This window comes from Azolla caroliniana, unplaced genomic scaffold (assembly GCF_043228905.1).
Source record: "Azolla caroliniana isolate FFs.n. ecotype wild unplaced genomic scaffold, voAzoCaro1.0.p SCAF_21, whole genome shotgun sequence".
NCBI lineage: Eukaryota > Viridiplantae > Streptophyta > Polypodiopsida > Salviniales > Salviniaceae > Azolla > Azolla caroliniana.
The window spans coordinates 6,811,936-6,832,694 of record NW_028230456.1 but is presented as its reverse complement, the minus strand read 5'-3'; the positions used below and the strand labels follow the sequence as shown (position 1 = coordinate 6,832,694).

Below are 20,759 nucleotides of genomic sequence, written 5' to 3'. Positions count from 1 at the left end.
AATAGACCCCTAGTTCAACCAAATACTCAAAGGAGCAAGGCATGAGGCAACATTGCATGAAATGGTCATTCAATGCATGCTTCTAGATCAATAGTGAGCTTTCAAAAACCTTTGACAATATAAAGTGTCCCAAATAATCGATTGGCCATTTAGAAAATATGAACCTTGGCACAAACCCATGGCATGTCAATCTCTATTACTTGCCTCTCATCCTTGATATGTTATACCCTCATTACAATGAAAAAGGCATCATGCAATATGTTCATAATCCAACTCATATTCCCATGAGTGGGAACACACTCTAGGATACTCAAGTGTGTGCACACCCCACTTCCTTGTATAGTAACTAGTGTGTCATAGAAGTTAATGTCCTATGCCACATATTCTTTAAGTAGTTAAGACACGACCTCTTTCTCAAGAGGCGGTACTAGTGAGAGAACTTAGAAAGAAAGAAAGATATATTAACGTTTTCTAAGGCCAAATTTTGCCCATGAGACAATTGGTTTACAACAAAAGAGTATTTATCCAGTCATCATAACTAAAATAAAATTAAGTAAAAAATAGAACTTAAACTAAAAGAGTTCTAGTAGTGTACAATATGTAGTATACTCGAAAGTGACTATACACTTAGCCTAATTTTATTTCCACCCAAGCCTCTCGAAAAGAAGTGGGGGGTCAAAGGGTCTTGATGTGGGTTCCAATGTAGAGAGTGCCCTAGCCATTGCTTCTAGGCGGTGTAGCTCACTTTCCCTTATTTTCAATATTGCTTCCACATCACGTCGAGTTGCTTTGAAACCCGGCACCCGAGGACGTCTGGTTCTTCTCTGGTTTTCTGCCTCATCAATGGAAAGGCCAAGTGGTGCAAGTGTGTCGGCATTCGTTGTCTCCTTAGGTTCCTGAAAAACTTCATTTGTTACATGTTCGTGATCATTAGCAACATTATTGTCAACATTTTGTAACTTATTCTCTCTGTGTTGTTTTAGCTCTAGAATGTATTTGCCTAATTTCTTTATATCTAGAGTATCTAATAGTTTGGGGAGGGTGGGAGACGGACCAAGTATGTCTTGGTATTTTTCCCTTATCTCGGCATAGGTTGGACACTTGCATGTAAAGTGGTACTCATCCTCTATCTCTATGTGACATAACCTACATATCCTTTCCTCCCTAGGGACTCCACTAGTACGACCATTCTCAATCTCAAGTTGGTGAGATGATATTCTAAGTTGTCCAATGGCAACCCTTAGTGCATGTGGTAAGAATACATCTAGATATTTTGGCCGCGTGATAAAACCTAACTCAGAGAAGTGCATGAAGTGTTGCTTATAGTACAAGTTGAAAAAGTGCCTCTACTAACATTGGGGGTAACGTGAACTCAGCCCTAATAATGTCATGTGGTACAGTCGATTTGCTTCGGAGTTGGCGTGATTGCATCATCACCAATGGTCTCTCTAATTGCGTCCACATGAAAGATGGTAATCCTGGAGCCCAAACCGCTAATGCATACATGAGGGAGGGGGTCACTAATGATTCAAAGAGCCACCCTTTAGTCCGTGGCTCTTGAAAGTGTGCTTGCTGGCATTGTCTCTCTAGGAATGAGAGGGATGCATGTCCTCTCGTGAGTCTATCCTTCGCTGCCTGTGTCATCGAAAATTTACCTGAGTGGGCACTAAAAGTGACTCCGAGATAGACGTATGATCCAACCACCTCGATTGGGCTATGGGAGATAGTTAGGTGACACTTAGCTCTAACTTGGGTTGATGTGTGGAAGATAAGGACTTTCGTTTTCCCTAGATTCACTACCAATCCTCGTTGTACACAAAAGTCATCTAAGGCATTAAGGTGCCTCTGTAGGTCGTGTTCGGATTCAGAGAGAAAAACTATGTCATCCGCATAGAGCAAGATACGAACCTGCGTATCCCCAAGGACCACTCCGGTGCCTCCCTCAAGAGCAATAAAATCTGTGATCTCATCAATGTAGATCCCAAAAAGCGTCGGTGATAGGGGACAACCTTGTTTTACACCAATAGTGCTAGTGAAACGATTAGATAGGCCACCTGGGCATCAGACACACCCGAACACTTGTTCATATAGTGCGTAGATAGCCCATACCATATCATCTAGTATCCTCAAGCTTTTAAGTCTATCAAACAACCGCTCTCTAGGGACTGTGTCAAAGGCTTTGCGGAAGTCCACAAAACAACAATATAATTTCTTCTTGCGAGCCTTAGTTTGATCAATTAGGCATCTAAGTGTGAAGATATGATCAATAGTGGAGAAGGCTCGTCTAAAGCCAGCTTGTTCAGGTGCACTCAGGTTTAGGGTCTCCATATAGTCGCTAAGCTCTGCTTCCATTACTGCACCATATAACTTAGCAAGGGTATGGCCTATCATAATGGTCCTATATGTATTTGGGTCCATGGGGTCCCCCCCTTTATGTATGGGGGCCACTGTATTCATAGTCCACTATGGTGGAAAACCCTCCGCAAGGGCACGATTGAAGATTAGAGTTAGCAAGGGAGCTAGGCACTCTCTCGCATATATAATGTGTTCTGCTCGCAATCCTGTGTGGTCCATGGACTTCCTATGTTGTAATTTCTTTATGACCTTCATAACCCTAGAGGTCGTGAAAAGTGTCCCCGTGGTAGGCCGGGGTGTGGAAGGCATTGGAATGGGTGGTTGGTTTGGGATTTGGTAAAGTCTCTCTGTATATGTGTGCCAAGTTTCGGGATCTTCGATGGATGGCCCATAGAGAGAAGGTGACTACATAAGCACCTTCTCCCTCTCTTTGTAGTGGTTGGTTATTCTTGCTTCCTTTGTAATACAGTTTTGTTAAGAATTAGGTAATTAACTAGGGTTAATTAGTGGCTAATTATGTGATTAAGTTAAGCGGAAGATTATGTGATATGTGTGTGTATGTGTGTGTGAGAGGAAGAGAGAGAGGAAGTTACACTTATGAACAACGAGACAAGATGGGGGATGAGTAACTATATTAAAAAGCATCATCAAATACAAACATACCCACAATGAGGTATATATATACATCGAATGTACAAATGTGCACATGTGTGAGAAGAATATAGGTACAACCGTGTAAGTCCTATATTAAATGACCTTGGGAGTGGCGGATCTAGAATATCCTACTTAAGTACAAGGTCCTATTTAAAGTGTTATAGTCAACACGTTTAACTAGATTCTATATAGGTAACTACGAAGTTACATGGTTGACTAACTAACTAACTTTCGTTGAGCTTGATCTCTCAACACGCCCCCTCAAGCTCAAGTGTGAGGCGTCCAACATCCGGTTTTTCTTTCGGCGTTGTCTGGCTTTCGATGTCGGCTTCTGTCTGACTTTTGGTGTCGGTGTCGGTGTCGTGGCAGTTTTGGTTCCTCCCCCTCAAGCTTGTGACGAAGGCTTGGGTCGGCTGCTTTCAGCCATCATGGGTCACGAAATGGTCGACCATATAGCATTACATCTCGGAGTTTAAGAAATAAGAGTTTCTTTATCACTTCAAATATTTGAACTCTCGCGGGGGGAACCCCATGTGCTTAGTAGGCACATGCCTTAACCACTCGACCAAAGTGACCTAATGAAAGCCAATTAAATAATCAGTCAATTTAATAGATATTGGACATATTTTAGACAGAAGCTTACCGTGTCCAATGAACATGAGCTACCATCTCCCTTAAGTGATGAACTTTGTATGAAAGAATAAACCACCCCTCGAATGGTCAGCCGTATAGGATTACATCTCGGAGTTTAAGAAACAAGAGTTCTCGTGGGGGAACCCCATGTACTTAGCAAGCACCCACTTTAACCACTCGGCCAAAGTGACCTGATGAAAGCCAACCATAATCAATCAATTTAATAGATACTAGACATATTAAAGACCAAAGCTTACCGTGTACAATGAACACGTGTTACCATCTCCCTTAAATGACTTTGTATGAAAGAATAAACCACCCCTCGAATGGTCGACCATATAGGATTACACATCGGGGTTTAAGAAACAAGAGTTTCTTCGTCACATGAGAGATTTGAACTCTCGCAAGGGAACCCCATGTGTTTAGCAAGCACACGCCTTAACCACTTAGCCAAAGTGACCTAATGAAAGTAATCATTAAATCCTCAATTACTTTAGTTACATGACGTACTAAAGACCGAAGGTTACAACGTGCAATTAACACGAGTGTTCAATACAAAAGAACTTTCATACTTAAGTAGTGGATACCATAGACCTTAAATAAAAAACATCACAAGAAGAAGAACCACAAGTTTCCACTCCACTAAAATGGTTCTAGGCATAATAGACAAAGCATACAACACAAAGAAATCCATATAATTAAGCATTAATGAAACATTACAATCTATTGGTTTGTTTCAAGTGCCTTAAACTACTCGATAAAACCACCCAATGACTAAAACTAGTAGATGTGTTGATCCAATGAAAGTTTTGTTTAAATTGATGTGGAGCTTCCATCTCCCTTAAATGATGAACTTTGTACAGAAGAATAAACCACCCCCTTGAATGGTTAGCCATATAGGATTACGGCTTGGAGCGTAGGAAACGAGAGTTTTTTCGTCACCTGAGATATTTGAACTCTCCCGAGGGAACCCCATGTGCTTATCAAGCACACCCTTAACCACTCGCCTGAAGTGAATTTCAGATGAAAGTCTTCAATCAATTTATTTAGAAGGATCTCGCGTCCAATCAACGTGCATGGGCAACACAAAGGAACTCACATACTTAAGTAGTGGATACTGTAGACATTAAAAAAAACATCAAAGAGGACTAGCCACTAGTTTCACTCTAAATAAATGGTTAGGCATAATAGACAAAGCATACAACACAAAGAAAGCCATACAATTCAGAATTAATGAAACATTACAATCTATTGGTTTAATTAAAGTATCTTAAACCACACGATCACTGATACTGGTAGATGTTCTGATCGAATGAAAGTTTGTTAAAATTGATGTGGAGTTACCATCGCCCTTAAATGAGGAACTTTGTACGAAAAAACAAACCACCTTTTCAAATGGTCAGCTAGATAGGATTACAACTTGGAGTGTAAAAAATGAGATTTTTTTCGTCACTTGAGAGTTTTGAACTGTCGCGAGGGAACCTCATGTGTTGAGTAAGCACACATCGTAACCACTCGACCAAAGTGACCTGATGAAAGGCTAAACCAGTTATGTCTAAACCAAATAGTTGCTAATTCCTAGGTTAAGAACCAAGAAGGAAGTCATTTGGTTCAATTCCTTACAATGACGCTCAACCGTGAACAAAACCGAGAGGCGGGAAGATTTTTTTTATGGGATATTAAGGCATGAGACTGCAATAACCCAGACCAACGTAAATCCCCAAATCCTTGTAATATTAACAAAAAGAATAAAAAGAAATTTTGTAAAATAACCACTAATCTAAGTAGTAGAGATTAAGGAGTATGAAAGGTTTCACAAGCAATGTAATATAATAGAAGGAGATACCATAAGCGGTGACATGGGGGTAGTCTCAATCAACAACACTATTGGGGAGATGGATAGTACAGTCGCTTAGGGCCTTAATGAAACCTAGACCATTCCAATCAACTCCATTGAAATGTACACGGCCATCGAAGGGCTTGGGCATTTTATTGACGAAGAGAGGATGGTCAAAGTACACACAAAGTACAAGACCATGGACAAGAAGGTGAAGCCAATGGTTGCTCCCTTGCCAGACAATAGTGGGCAACGGATGAAGGGAGTAGCAGCGGATCCCACCTTGCAAGACCCGTGGGGCATAGGGCACCGGTTCACTGATGAGACACGATGGCAACTGTGGATTGGTGGGAGTACAACACCCGAGAAACATGAAGAAGGGAAGAGTTGAGCCCAACCCAAGCATGCAATGAAAGAGGGAAAAAGAAGGGCAACCTCCCTTACTTCAAGTCTTGTTCAGAGATTGAGCCTCCATAGGCAGTGTAGTCAAATTCCACCAATTGTACAAGTCAATGTTGCTCTAATTCATCTTTGCTTAGTCGTTCGACTACCTGTAAGCGTAAACTAGGGATTTGAAATTCTATTGGCATTACCGTTTCTTATCCAAAAGCGAGTCAAACAGGTGTTGATTGAATTGTTGTTTTATAACTTGTTATGTAGTATGTCGATAGAGCACTATTCAATTTTTTATCCCAGTCAGTGTGATCCTTGTTTACAATCTTTTTTAGGATCATCTGTAGAGTTTTTTTTGTCGATTCGGCCAATCCATTTGCTTGAGGATAATAAGGTGTGCTCTTCTTGTGAACCATTGCATAGTATTTTGTTAATCCTTTGTTAATCCTTGGACGACGTTGTTCAAGAAGTGTGACCCTTGATAATTGATTAACTCGATCAGACACTTGAATCGACACCATATGTATTCATATAGGAACTTTGATGTTGAGTCGGTCGTGTTATCTTGGAGTGATTTGGCTTCGACCTATTTCGTTCAGTAATCCATAGCCACGATAATATACCTATTGCCGGTTCGAGTTACTGCATGCTTAAATGGACCAACAAAATCCAATCCCCATTTTTGAAAAGTCTCTAATGGTAGTATTGGTTCATGTGGCATCCAAGATCACTTTGTTGGTTCACCTAGTCTTTGCCACAAATCACACAATTTACAAAATTGTTGTACATCCTTTGAAGTCGTTGGCCACCACAATCCACTGCTCCAAATTTTCTATGCAGTAGTATTCCCAACATAATGTCCTCCAGCAATGCCATAGTGTGGTTCTCGTAATATTGCTTCCTTTTCGAATTGTCGAACACACCTTCGCCAAATTCCATCTGTGCCTTTGTGATACAATGCTTCTTGAAGTAGGCAAAAATTTTGACTGCGTACTGCCAATCGCTTTTGCTCGTCCTGCCACATACTTTCTGGAGCTAATCTTGTCGGCTGATTCCTCATCTAACTCTATCAATTTGACGGCATAGATCCTGAAAAGTTGTGCATCCTGAAATGTTTCGATACCAAATAAAGTAACGCAGAATGGTCAAAATGAAATGTGAATTTCCTACAAAGAAGATAGTGCCGAAACTTGTTGACACTATATATCATGCTGAGGGCTTCCCGTTCCATTTTCGAATAATTTCTTTCGGCAGTCGAATAACTTCCGACTTGCATAATAGATAGGTCGATACCAGTTGGTTCTGTCAGTTGCATAAGGCACTACCGATTGCTATGCCTAATGCATCGACAAAGACATGGAAATGTTTCTTCTAGTCTGGTGGTTGGACTCCGGAACTCATGACATCATCTGTTTCAAGTAATTGTAAGCTTCTTCTTCTATTGTTGACCATAAAAAGGGTGTTCGATGAACGACATCATGTAGTGGCGTAGCAACATCTGCTGGGTAACGGATCATTCGACTATGCCATCGTACCTACCCCAAAATTCTACCTAATGCCTTCACATTTGTCAGAGGTGGTGCCTCTATGATTGCCTTGACCTTGTCGGGGTCAACAGCAATACCATCTCGACTGACTATGTGCTCGAGTAGCGTTTCACTCGTCACACCAAAAGCACGCTTAGAAGGATTACAACTCAAATGAGTCACTCGACACTTCTCTAAATAGAGTTGTAGATGTTCCATGTGGTCGATTCTTTTGCTATACACGGAGAAATCATCTAGGATTACCTACATAAAGGCAATGATATAATCTAAAAAGATTTCGACTCTAATTCGCTGAAACATGGCCGGTGTTGTCTTGAGGTCAAATATCATCATGACGATCGGTACGAATACACCCTAGGTCGGTAACAAATGTCGTTTTTTCTTGATCTTCTGGGTGCATGTAAATCTGATTGTAACCACTAAACCTGTCCAAAAAACTATAGATTTCATGTCCTGCGACAATGTCAAGAATTCCATCCATAAAGGGTAAGGGAAAAGCATCTGTAACAGTCGTCAAATTAAGTTTCTGATAGTCGATACTGACTCTGATCATCCCATTCTTCTTAGGTACTACGACTATTGGGCTTATCCATGTGGCTTTCTTCATTGGTCGAATGAATCCGACCTTTAATAATTTGTCAATTTCTTCTTTTATGCATACCACATAATTGGGATTCATTCGATACCGGCATTGTTGTACAAGTTGTCACGAACACACCAACTGTGGAATCAAACAGAGCATGGATGATGGGGCTAACAACGTGGAACTTAAGAAGCTAGGAATGACACAAGAGCACAAAGACAAAGATAAAGATCAAGGAGACAAGATGGGATGAAACGAGAATACTAAATTGATATGTCAATGATTGGTGTTGAATCCCTTGAAAGGGACCAAGGAGGTTACAAATATTTATACAAGTTCCGAGATTGAATATCTCTCGAATATACTCGAGAAATATCTCTAGAATATACCCATCTTGAATATACCATGCAATATTTCTAGAATGTACTAACAACTAGAATATTCTGATTCTAAAATGTATTATATGCTAGACTATAGAATATTAAACTATTATATACAAATGCATGCTCATATCAAAATGGTTAAGCATGAAATCTTGTTGATGTGAGGTTGTAGGTTCAATCCTCACCAATAGATGGACGTGAGCAATCATGTGTGGTCCTCACCGAGAACTGGAACACGAATGGGAGTGAGTGACCATGTGGTCCTCGATGAGACCTAGAACATGAGCGTGTTGGCCAAAGTCTCTATCCTCTATTAGAAATTTTCCTGCTTCTCATGAACCTAACCGGAATTTTAAAATTTCAGCCGGCCACGTTCCTACTAGGGACAATGTCAACCGGAACATGTTGAAAAAACAAATTTAGCCGTATACATAATGCAATATACATGCCTCCTTGTGATTTATTCTTCTCTATTCTCATCATCTTTTTGTGCTTTTTTGTGGTAGGACAGTTTGTTGTACATAATTCCCTCCCATTTTTCAACCTATCCTCCATTACACGTGTTTGAAATAAATGTTGATTCTCATCTCAAATTTGTCGATTCATCTATTTATGTTGTAATAAGTAAATAGTATGTTAGATTCATCGAATTTGTTTATCACCATAGCCCCTTGATGATGATGAAGAAGAGCAAATCTCTTTACACACCTAGTTCATTTACATCTTCACAACTTCATGTTCACCCACTATAAAGAAGCACAAAGATTCAACCCTCTTCTCCAATGCATATACTTTGCGATGATCTCCCCATCCATGAATACTTTGACCAATTGTTCCCATTGGCCAAGCCCAATAATGTCTCATCAAGAGGAATTAAGTTATTAGATTACATGGAGTGTTCACTTGGCTTTTCTAGGTTAGAACAACAATATTTATGTGACGAATATCAAGATAAGGTCCCGAAGGAACATTGATCTTGTACATCCCCTTTGGGCCAAATAGCACACTACAAACTTTTCATGGTGAGGAAAATGATAAGGAGGTTAATGAGCTTTATTTAGATACACTAAACATAAGCTTTGGCGATCATCTATCAAAAAAAGATAGTAGTGTTGGTACTCAAAAATCAATGTGCGCACATGAGAAACAAAGAAGAGAAAATGAGGACATATACTAATGTGGAGCCAATTGTGATGGAGGCTCTAATGCTAGTCAATGGTGGGCTCTATCATACATTAGATAGAAAAACATCAATCTAAGACATGCTCAAATCAACGATTGGCCTATTTTGTTTGTCAAATCGATTCTAGAACAATTGGCGAAAGGTCTTTAAGGAATAATAGTTTGATCGTTGATTTCCTCAGCAGAGCCGCCGTTCTTGAACAACAAGACTAAAGCAACCATTCGACCAACAGGAACCGAAAACAAAGCATAGAGAACATATTCAAACAACGAGAAAAACAAAGAAAATAGATAGAAAAGGAGAAATCATAAACTGTGAAAGAAAAGTAGGCATGATACATACTTTATAGTGGAGTGGCGAATAACAGATGTCATGCAATCAGTCAAAAACAATAGGGAGCAACGAATAGCGAGCGAGCAAGGAGGATCAATGGGCAACGAATGAGCAAGGATTCACAAGGAGCAGCAAAGAAGGAAGCATCGCGAAGAAGGAACAGAGAGGGAGCAGCAAGCCACGCGAAGAAGGAACAGAGAGGGAGTAGTGAGCAATGCGAAGAAGGAACAAAGAGGGAGCAATGAGCAACGCGAAGAGTTGTCATGATATGACAAGACTCGAACCCATAACCTTATGTTATATGGGTCGAGCTCTTGACCATTATACCATCTATTGTAATACGTAGGATATTATTTTCATTTAAGTTTTATTATAGGAAATTAATGTATATTCTAGATTTCTCTGGAACATTCTAGAAGCTTCAGGATTACTCCTGAGAACACTATAAAAGAAGGCACTAGGCATTATGTTGAACCAAATTGGTTCAACGCCAGTCCTAAGCCTCTTAGCCATTTTGTACTTATCCTTCACATAATATATTGGTTGTTATCATCATCTCTCTCTCTCTCATCCTCGCTATCTCTCTTTTCTCTTCTCTCTCTCTCTCTCTCTCAGGAGTCTTATGCAGTCCCGTCCTCTTAGTACTAATAGTACTTCTATTCTTTAGTACTAATTCCATCTCTACTTTAGTACTATTCCTGACAGTTTGAACCAATTTTCCCTCAAGCCTACTTGTCGTTCTCCCTCATCCTCCTACCCTTTTAACTATACTATGGCTACTGTTAGCACCCAAGAATATCAATCTGTTTTCTCCGAGCTACAGTGCCTAAAAGAAAAATTTGTTGCCTTGGAACAAGAAAACCAACGGTTGATAAGGGATCTGCAACAAATCGCTCTAGAAAAACAACAAACACAGCAACAACATGGGGAGTTAGCGTTACGAGTGCAACAACTCGAAGCAGCATTGCAACAACAAGGATCAAGTCCCCAAGGTTTTCATAAAGAGCTGAAGATTGGACTTCCTGTGAAATTTGATGGAACGTGATCGCAATTCAGGGGATTCCTTAATCAGGTACGATTAGTCATCCAAATGCATCCTGCCCGATACCCCACCGATGCATCCCGAGTAAGCCTAATAGGCATGTTGCTTAGCGGCTCAGCCTTAGCATGGTTCGCTCCGCTTCTAGAAAAACAATCGCCCTTGCTTAATAACTTTGAAGATTTTATTAGTGAGTTTAAAGCCTGCTTTGGAGACACCAACAACATCAGGACGACGATCAACAAGATCCGACGATTACGTCAAGGCGATCGTCCAGCCTCTGCCTACGCGGCGGATTTCCGCCTACTTGCTTCAGATATCCCCTGGAATGATCAGGCACTAATGGAGTAGTTTCGCTATGGCCTGCAAAACGATATCAAAGATCTACTTCTAGCCTTCCCCGAAGAACCAAAGTCTCTTACGGAGGCAATCAGTCGAGCGGTTCGATGTGACAACTGCCTTTTCGAACGGCGTTCGGAACGTCAATTACAAATACCACGCTCTAGGCCGGAGCCCACTTACACCTCAGTCGCAGGTAAACCGTTTGCACGAGACATACCTCAAGCAAATACTTTGACACTGATGGAGATCGATACCATGCGTCGACGCGGCCCGTTATCAGAAGAAGAAAAGCAACGACGATGTGCAAATCGATTATGTCTTTATTGCGGTGGACCAGGGCATATCGCAATCAATTGTCCCCATAGGCCAAGAAGACAGGTAAATCAAATCGTAGCATGTACTAAACCCGAGTCAATTCTTCCCTTAGGAGTGTTTGATAGTATTAATAGTACTAATAGAGTGTTTGATAGTATTAACAGTACTAATAGCCCAAGTATCTCAAACAAATTTGAAATCCTTAGTCAATTAGATGACGAGTTAAACGATTGAGTCCAACCAAAATAGGAGCCGTTTGGTTGGACAGCCCTAGATCTGTATAGCCCATTAGTGGTTCCATTCCCTCCAAGCAAGTTAGCAATGTGTTCCTAGCCCAAGTAATGGTTAGTACTAAAAGTACTCCCCCAATACATGTCCTAGCACTTCTAGATTCCGGAGCTAATTCCTGTTTCATGGATCGAAATTTTGCCCAAGCTTCTCAGATATCCTTAAGAAAACTTCCTTGCCCCGCATTTGTAGTAGTCATTGATGGTCGTCCCATTGCTTCCGTGAATATTGTAGAAGAGTCAGAACCCATTCAAGTTGTCCTAGGTAGTTTTGTGTGTGTAGTAGCATTTAATATAATTAGTAGTCCAGAGCATCCCATTGTCCTGGGATTACCTTGGTTTGAATTACATAATCCAGACATAAATTGGAGAACAAGAGAAGTCCGACATCGACAACCCCAAAAATCTACTCATTGAGTTTTGAACATTTCACTACGTCAATTATGCGAAGAAGGACACAAGGAGGCAATGTTCCTATTTGCAATATTAGTACATCCTTCCAACACTATTAAGGAGGAATCCTTAGTATAACTTCCGGCGAAATATCATCCCTATGCCGATGTATTTGACAAGGTAAAAGTTGGTACTCTTCTTCATCATCGTCCCTATGATTGTCCCATCGATCTACAACCGGGAGCAGAGCCACCATGGGGACCAATTTACAACTTGTCCCCCACCGAGTTAGAAGTCCTTCGAGACTATGTAGAGGAGAACTTGGCAAGCGGGTTTATTCATCATTCGAAATCTCCGGCCGGTGCACCCATCTTCTTTGTCAAGAAGAAAGATGGCTCACTTCGTCTCGTCGTTGATTACCGCGGCTTAAATAAAGTCACCATCCGTAATAGGTATGCACTTCCTCTTATATCAAGTCTTTTAGAGCGAGTTAATGGTGCCAAGTTTTTTAGAAAGATTGATCTACGAGGAGCGTATAACCTCGTGCAGATCCGACCGGGAGATGAATGGAAGACCGCCTTTCGCACGTGGTATGGGCATTTCGAATATACTGTTATGCCGTTCGGTCTAACCAATGCACCCGCAGTCTTCCAACACATGGCAAATGATATATTCAGAGACCTCTTGGATATCTGTTTGATCATCTATCTGGATGATCTATTGATTTATTCGAAGACCCAGGAAAAGCACAATTCTCATGTACTATTAGTACTAAAACGACTCCGCGAGCATGGTCTTTATGCCAAGCTAGAAAAATGTAGCTTTGACTGCAAGCAAGTGGAATTTCTAGGCTACGTCATCTCCTCAAAGGGCATCTCCATGGATCCAGCTAAAGTCCAAACTGTGCTAGAGTGGCAAATTCCACAATCGGTACGAGATGTGCAATGTTTTCTAGGTTTTGCTAACTTCTATCGCAAGTTTATATAGGATTACTCGAAGATTATTTTACCTCTCACACAACTTACGAAGAAGGGACAAGCATTTCTTTGGTCCAATGAAGCGGACATGGCTTTTCGGCATCTTAAGAAAGCCTTTACATCAGCTCCTATTCTAGCTCATGTGGATACAAAGAAACCATTCATCATGGAGGCCGACGCATCGGATTTCGCCCTCGGTAGCATCCTTTCTCAACAAGGAGATAAAGAAGAGTTACATCCTGTGGCTTTCCATTCGCACAAATTCGATGCCGCAGAAATCAACTACGAAATACATGACAAGGAGTTACTAGCCATCGTGGATTCCTTTGTGCAATGGCGGCATTTCTCAAGTCATCGTCTTTAGTGATCACAAAAACTTTGCTTATTTCTAGAACGCTCGGGTGCTAAATCGACGACAAGCTCGGTGGGCTCAATTCCTCACGCATTTCGACTTCAAAATCACATATCGACCGAGGAAGCAGCAAGGAAAAGCAGATGCGCTATCACGGCGTTCATATCTTGCACTTCATCCTGGTGATCCAGCGTTTGATAATCAAAAGCAAGTAATCTTGGGACCAACACGATTGCACACAACGCGGATTTTTCACACCCCAATGGATTCCCAGATTACCGACACCATACGTGCGAACTTGAAGACGAACAATTTTGCTCAAGACATTTTGGCGCACATTGATACCTCTCGGGCATCCTATTCCCAGTCTCAACAACCAGGTATGGACTACCAACAATTCGAATATCATGATGGTTTGTTATTCTTTAAAAAGCTTGTATATGTACCCGATTTCTCTTGTCGCCTTCAAATCGTCCAAAGTTGTCGCGACACCCATATGGCGGGACATTTCAATAGCACTAAGATGTTGGATCTAGTTCAACGATCCTTTTGGTGGCCCCATATGTGCGACGTTTTGTCGACGACTACGTTCGGACCTGTGATGCTTGCTGCCAAGCAAAGATGCCACGACACCATCCATATGGCTTGTTGGACTGATTCCAAGTAAGCCGTGACAGTCTATTTGTCTTGACTTTATCACAAATCTGCCGGTCTCGAAGGGGTTCGATGCTATCTTAACCGTCGTCGATCGATATACGAAGATGACACATTTTGTGCCGTGTACTAAGGTCATCACTAGCGAGGAAACCGCAACCCTTGTCATGCATGAGGTATTTCGACATCATGGCCTCCCAAACAGTATCATCAGTGACTGAGGACCGCAATTCGTCTCCAAATTTTGGCAGCATCTCTTCAAGATGCTCAAGGTCTCTTGCAACCTCTCCTCCGGCTACCATCCTCAGACCGATGGGCAGGCGAAACGAACAAAACAAACGCTGGAGCAATATCTCCGGTGTTTCCTGAGTTATCAACAGAACGATTGGGCCAAGATTCTCCACTTTGCGGAGTTTGCGTATAATAATGTTGTTCACTCCTCGACTCGAGTCTCCCCATTCTACGCTTATACCGGTTCTCATCCTCGCTGGTCGGTGATTGACACCTCGGAGCTACCTACCAATCCTCGTGCCGAGGATCATTTGGAGAGACTACGCAAGATCCAGATGGATCTCTCTACTCATCTTCGTCATGCTCAACAGACACAGAAGACTTACGTGGATCGTCATCGGCTTCCCTCCTCTTTTGCCATCGGAGATTGACTATGGCTTTTACGTCGTCACATCAAGACTACTCGACCGTGCGACAAGTTGGATTATTGACGACTCAGTCCTTTCCATATTATGAAAGGACTACACACTCCCTAAGCGCGACACTCGGCCACAACCAAGGCTAGAATCAAACACAGAAAACAGGTAATGAACGCACGACACAGTAAAGAGAAGAGTATACAGGATGTTAACGTGGAAAACCCAACCTAGGGAAAAACCACGGCAGCCCACAAACTGCAAACTATCACTATATCACAATGTACAACAGTAAAGCACCGAGGCAACGACCTCGAGCTTGCTATCTTCGCCACAGGCGGCGGTTACAACAGAGGCAACGACCTCTTCCTCTCTCTCTCTTTCTCTCTGTACACAGTTACGCGCTCTAATCTTGCACCAACAAGAATGACAACACACACAATCATCAAGTTTGCCCTAAGTCATATTTATACTAATATGACTTTTCAGCTATTTACAAATATAACCCCGATAGACTCTCAGAAAACATATTTACAAATATGTCCCTTCATCCGGTGAGCACTTCTCACCGGGCCTTCACCATCCGGCTCTTGCCGGGTACTCATCATCCGGTTCTCACCGGGTCTTCCGTAGTCGGGTACTCCACATCCGGTTCTTACCGGGTCTTCTGTTGTCGGGTACTCGTCATCCGGTTCTCACCGGGTCTTCCGTAGCCCCGGGTACTCCACATCTAGTTCTCACCGGGTCTTCTGTTGCCGGGTACTCATTATCCGGTTCTCCTCACTTCCCATCCAGAGGGACCTGTTTCCTAACATATTACCGGTAAGGTTAATAATGTCACGTTCCGCCTTGATCTTCCTCCACATCTTCAGATACATCCAGTCTTCCATAGTTCTCTTCTTGAACCTTATAAAGAAAACACTATTCCCCATCATGTTACACCACCGCTGCCCCCACTTGAGTTAGATGTCGGCCCAGAGTATGAAGTTGCTGCCATCCTCGACTCCAAATTTGTTTGCAACAAACTTTATTATTTGGTCAATTGGCTCGGCTATAGTCCGAGTGAACGTACTTGGGAACCCGTGGAGCATGTCGACAATGCTCAAGATCTTCTTGCTGAGTTCCATCGAAAGTATCCGGACAAACCCGGTCCGCAATCAGCGTCGACTCGTTCCACTCGTCGCCTTAAGGGGAAGATAGTGTCATGATATGGCAAGACTCGAACCCATGAAAGCCGCGTGAGCAACCCTGTGTGGCCCTCACCGGGAATTGGAACATGAGCAACCATGTGCGGTCCTCACCGGGAATTAGAACTGAAACACGAACCGGAGTGAGTGACCATGTGTGGTCCTCACCAAGAACTGGAACAACAACGAGCGGAGTGGAGATGAAGCAATCGACTCGACTTCTTCTATCATGCGAGGGTAAATAGTCGCCGGAATCAATTCCGGTTGTCCCTCATGGTGGCCGGCAAAAGTCCCAATTCAACCGGAACATTAACATTGTTCCTGGGACTTTGCCCAACGTTGGGCGTGAGCAACCTTGTGTGGTCCTCACCGGGAATTGGAACATGAGCAACCATGTGCAGTCCTCACCGGGAATTAGAACTGAAACACGAACTGGAGTGAGTGACCATGTGTGGTCCTCACCAGGAACTGGAACAACAACGTGCGGAGTGGAGATGAAGCAATCGACTCGACTTCTTCTATCATGAGAGGGTAAATAGTCACGGTTGACCCAAAACACGACACAAACGGTAGCGCTAGCAACGTGATCCCCACCAGGAAAGTGAGTGGTTGTGACCCCAACTGGAACTAGAAGGTGAGCGATAGAAATCGATCATCGTCAAAAGAAAGTGGAGCGAAATGTGGACCAAAATGAAAATGGAGTGCAGCGAGCAATGATTCGATCCCCACCAAGAAAATGAGCGGTTGTAACCCCCATTGGAACTAGGAAGGTGAACGATCGAAATTGATCCTCACCAAAGGAATGTGCAATGAAACTTGAACCAAAATGAAAATGGAGTGCAAGTGAGGAATGATTCGATTCCCACAAGGAAAGTGAGCGGTTCTGTAACCCCCATCGGAACTGTGAAGGTGAGTGATCGAAATCAATCCTCGCCAAAATTGTGATGCTAAATGATAACAATGACGATGAAGAGGGAGGAACAATGACAATAATGAAAGACCATGCATAGTAGTATTGATGATGATGAAGGTTGGGCGACGTAGCGTTGATGAAGACAACAAGAGGTTCTAAAAAATGATGATGTCGAAGTCGACACAATGATGATGAGGAAGCGTCTCTAGAAAGAACGATTATGACTATGGTGATGATGGCGTCTCTAAAACCAAGGATGTTGGTGACGGTAACTGTAGAAGTGGTAAGTGATAAAACTATGAATTTAGGAAGCTATAGAGAGCATGAAGACGGAGATGAAGATCAAGGAGACAAGATGGCATGAAATGAGAATACTAGATTGATATGTCAATGACTGGTGTTGAATCCCTTGAAAGGGACCGACGAGGTTACAAATATTTATACAAGTTCCGAGATTGAATATCTCTAGAATATACTCAAGAAATATCTCTAGAATATACCATACAATATAGAATGTACAACAACTAGAATATTCTGATTCTGAAATGTACTATATGCTAGACTATAGAATACTAAACTATTATATACAAATGCATGCTCATATTAAAATGGTTGAGCTTGACATTTTGTTGATGTAAGGTTGTAGGTTCAATCCTCACCAACTATGTATTTTATGTCATTGTGTCGTGACACAGGTTTGGCGTCTTTATGAAGGTGAATTTGATGTTGATAGAATGTTGGATCTAACCCTTTCATGTCTTCGAACGACCATGCAAAAACATCCTTATATTGGCATAAGAATTTTACCAATTTAGCTTTATCATTCAATTGCATGTCTTTTGCTATTAGAACAGGTTTCTGCTCAGTGCTCACTATCGGTCACTGCAAGATTAAGTTCTTCTAGTGTTGAAGGCCTAAACCCTTTGAGGTACTTGCATTTCTTTCTCCATTGCTTCCTGTTGATGGTGGAGATCATTTAAGGATTTGGTATCTAATGGATGCATCTAGTCTTCCGACCCAAGATCATCATTGTTAATGTAAGGGCTAATAATTTCTACTACATCAATTTTGAACAAGGGTATTATTTTTGGGTTCTCCTCTAAATATTGTGTTAATAATTAGGTAATTAAGCAAGGGTTGATTAGTACCTAATTATATGATTAAGTTAAGCGGAAGATTCAGTGATATCTTTGTGTATGTGTGTGAGAGGAAGAGAGAGAGGACGTTAACGCCTATGAACAACGAGACAAGATGGGGGATGATTAACTATATTGAAAAGCATCATCAAATACAAAAATACCCATAGTGAGGTATATATACATCTCATGTGCAAAGGTGCACATGTGCGAGTAGAATATAGGGACAAAGGTGTAATTCCTATATATAATGAACATGGGAGTGGAGGATCTACAATGTATCCCACTCAAGTACAAAATCCTATTTAAGGCTTTAAGGTCAACACACTAACCAGATTCTATCTAGGTAACTAGTTACGTGTGTTGACGAACTAACTAAATCTACTTGAGCTTGATATCTCAACATATTGCTTGATCTAACTGTCTTCTAAGCCTTCCATCATATTGTTTGACTCCGCATATAGAGGCCCCAATTCCCTCTTGGTTAATACCTTTCCTTGGGTGGGAACTCGTATCTTTGTCTTGCCTTTCAGAAAGGTGATGATATTTTTCTGCCAATTTTGTTTGATGTTGGCAGTCTGAAGCCATGGTCGGCCAAGTAAGAGTGGATATGCTCCAGGTGCGTCTAGAGTTAGAACGATCGCCGAAATTTAAAAGGAATAACCACCAACTAATATTTCCAATTGTCTAATCAACCCTAATGGTCGAACCGAGCTTGTGTCGGCCATTCGTAGACAAAATGGGCATACTTCCCATCCAGTGATGCCTAGACGATCACATGTTGTTTTGCTTATGACATTGACCCCCAACCAACCGTCGATGATGATGTTCGAGACCTCTTAGCCTCGTATGATTACTTTTACTGAGGAACTCTGCTCATCCATGATCATTGATCCCTTAATCGGATTAGTAAAATTGACAGTAACCTGTTCCGACCCCTTCTTTGTGATTATGGTTGCGATTGTTTCCGTAAATCTGAGCACTAGTTTCAATAATCTTGCCAAGGGTAACGTGATTTGACAATCTGCTAGGACTTGCCATGTTTCATCTTTTGTTGGTGATTGTATTGTTACTTCATGGCTAATTTCCGAATTCCCTTGTCCATTGTTTATTTTCTTACTTTCCTGATGCATTCTGTCAACATTGTTCTTATTAGTTTCTTCCACCCATGTCTTAGTAGGTTTCCGAAATGCTTCTTGCATGTCCCATTCAGTCTGCTTGGTTTTAATCCAAGTTGTAACTTGTTATATTTCTGCTAAAACCATATTATTCACTGTTGGAGCTTTACCCTTTCCTTTTGTCGGACATTGATTTGCATAGTGACCTTCTTTTATACAGATATAGCAGATAGGTTTAGCCGGCTCACTAGCTTCGCCTTTCTCGAATTGAAGTTGTGACAATCGAAAATTCTGCAGCTCTGGCTCTTCCCGTATTCGAGGGTTATATTGAAACTATCATGACAACTTTGGTAGTCTATTGTCATCCCGTTGTTCGTCACTTGGTTGGAACCCTCGATTAGTTTACTGATTTTCTTCGTTCCTCCGCTAATCCTAATATCGTCAATCATCCTAATATCTTGATCCTCTGTTGTTGTATGGATGTTAGTCGTTTCTATCATAGTGAGGTGAATAGTCATGGTCATATCGTTAACAATTGTCCCTTCTATATTCATCTTGGTGCTCACCTCTTTCATAATCATCTCAACAATTTCAATATGGTCGAAACCGATCCTCATATCTTGGTCTTTCACCTTCCTGGAAATGGTTTGACTATCGGATTTTGTCATCTGTTCGGTCATTATGCGGCTCAATTTGTTGTACTAGGGTCATGACCTTGTTTAAGAGATTATATTCACATTGATCGATTGTGTGTGCCTTTGAATGGCAAATTGGGCAATGTGTTCGTAGTGTACATTCTACTATGGAATGCCTAGAATTCAAGCAAGTTGTGCATTGGATTGCTTGGTGAAACCTTAATTCCTCGTAGTTTGGTAATGATTTTTGTAAGGATGTCATTGACATAGAATTGCTTGTCTATGTTCTATCCATTACAAGTGCTTTGTCAATCACCTCCTCGAGTGATTGCTCCTTAAAATTGAATACTGCTAGTGTGCTCCAAAGTGGCTCTCGGAGTGCCCATAAGAAAGTATCCTTCACATCTTCTTCAGGAGAGGGTTGTGCTAATTGTCTCCGAAGATTTTGGAAACGGATAGAAGATTGGGAAATTGTTTCATTAGCTTCTTGATAAGCTACATAGAATTGTCTCATAAGCTCCCGTTTTGGAATTTGCCGATGAAATAACCTTATAAATTTACTAGCTAGTTGTTTAAATTATTCAAACGCACCCTCTTCATGTTGTGAGTACCAATTAGCTTATTGTTCTTCTAGCGACAATCCGAACTCTACTATTTTTCCTTTATCAATATCTTCTTCTCAAAAGGCATTGTGAGACATGGTTAGCTTGTCATGTCATGATGAAAGCATTGTCGTGAAGATCCGTCACTAGGCGCGGATCGTGAGGCGGAACCACCGGAGTCCTGGACCGGAAGGATTCGAAGTTTGCACTAGCTTTAGTGAGAAAGTATTTAAGATAGATTGAAAGAGAGAGAGAGAGAGA

At 41.6% G+C, this 20,759-nt stretch overlaps 1 non-coding gene across 1 annotated transcript; it reads right to left on the bottom strand.

Moving 5' to 3' along the window:
* Positions 1-4,020: 4,020 nt before the first annotated feature.
* Positions 4,021-4,102, bottom strand: TRNAS-GCU (transfer RNA serine (anticodon GCU)). Its single transcript has one exon. It is a non-coding gene; the product is annotated as a tRNA-Ser (tRNA).
* Between the last annotated feature and the right edge of the window lie 16,657 nt (positions 4,103-20,759).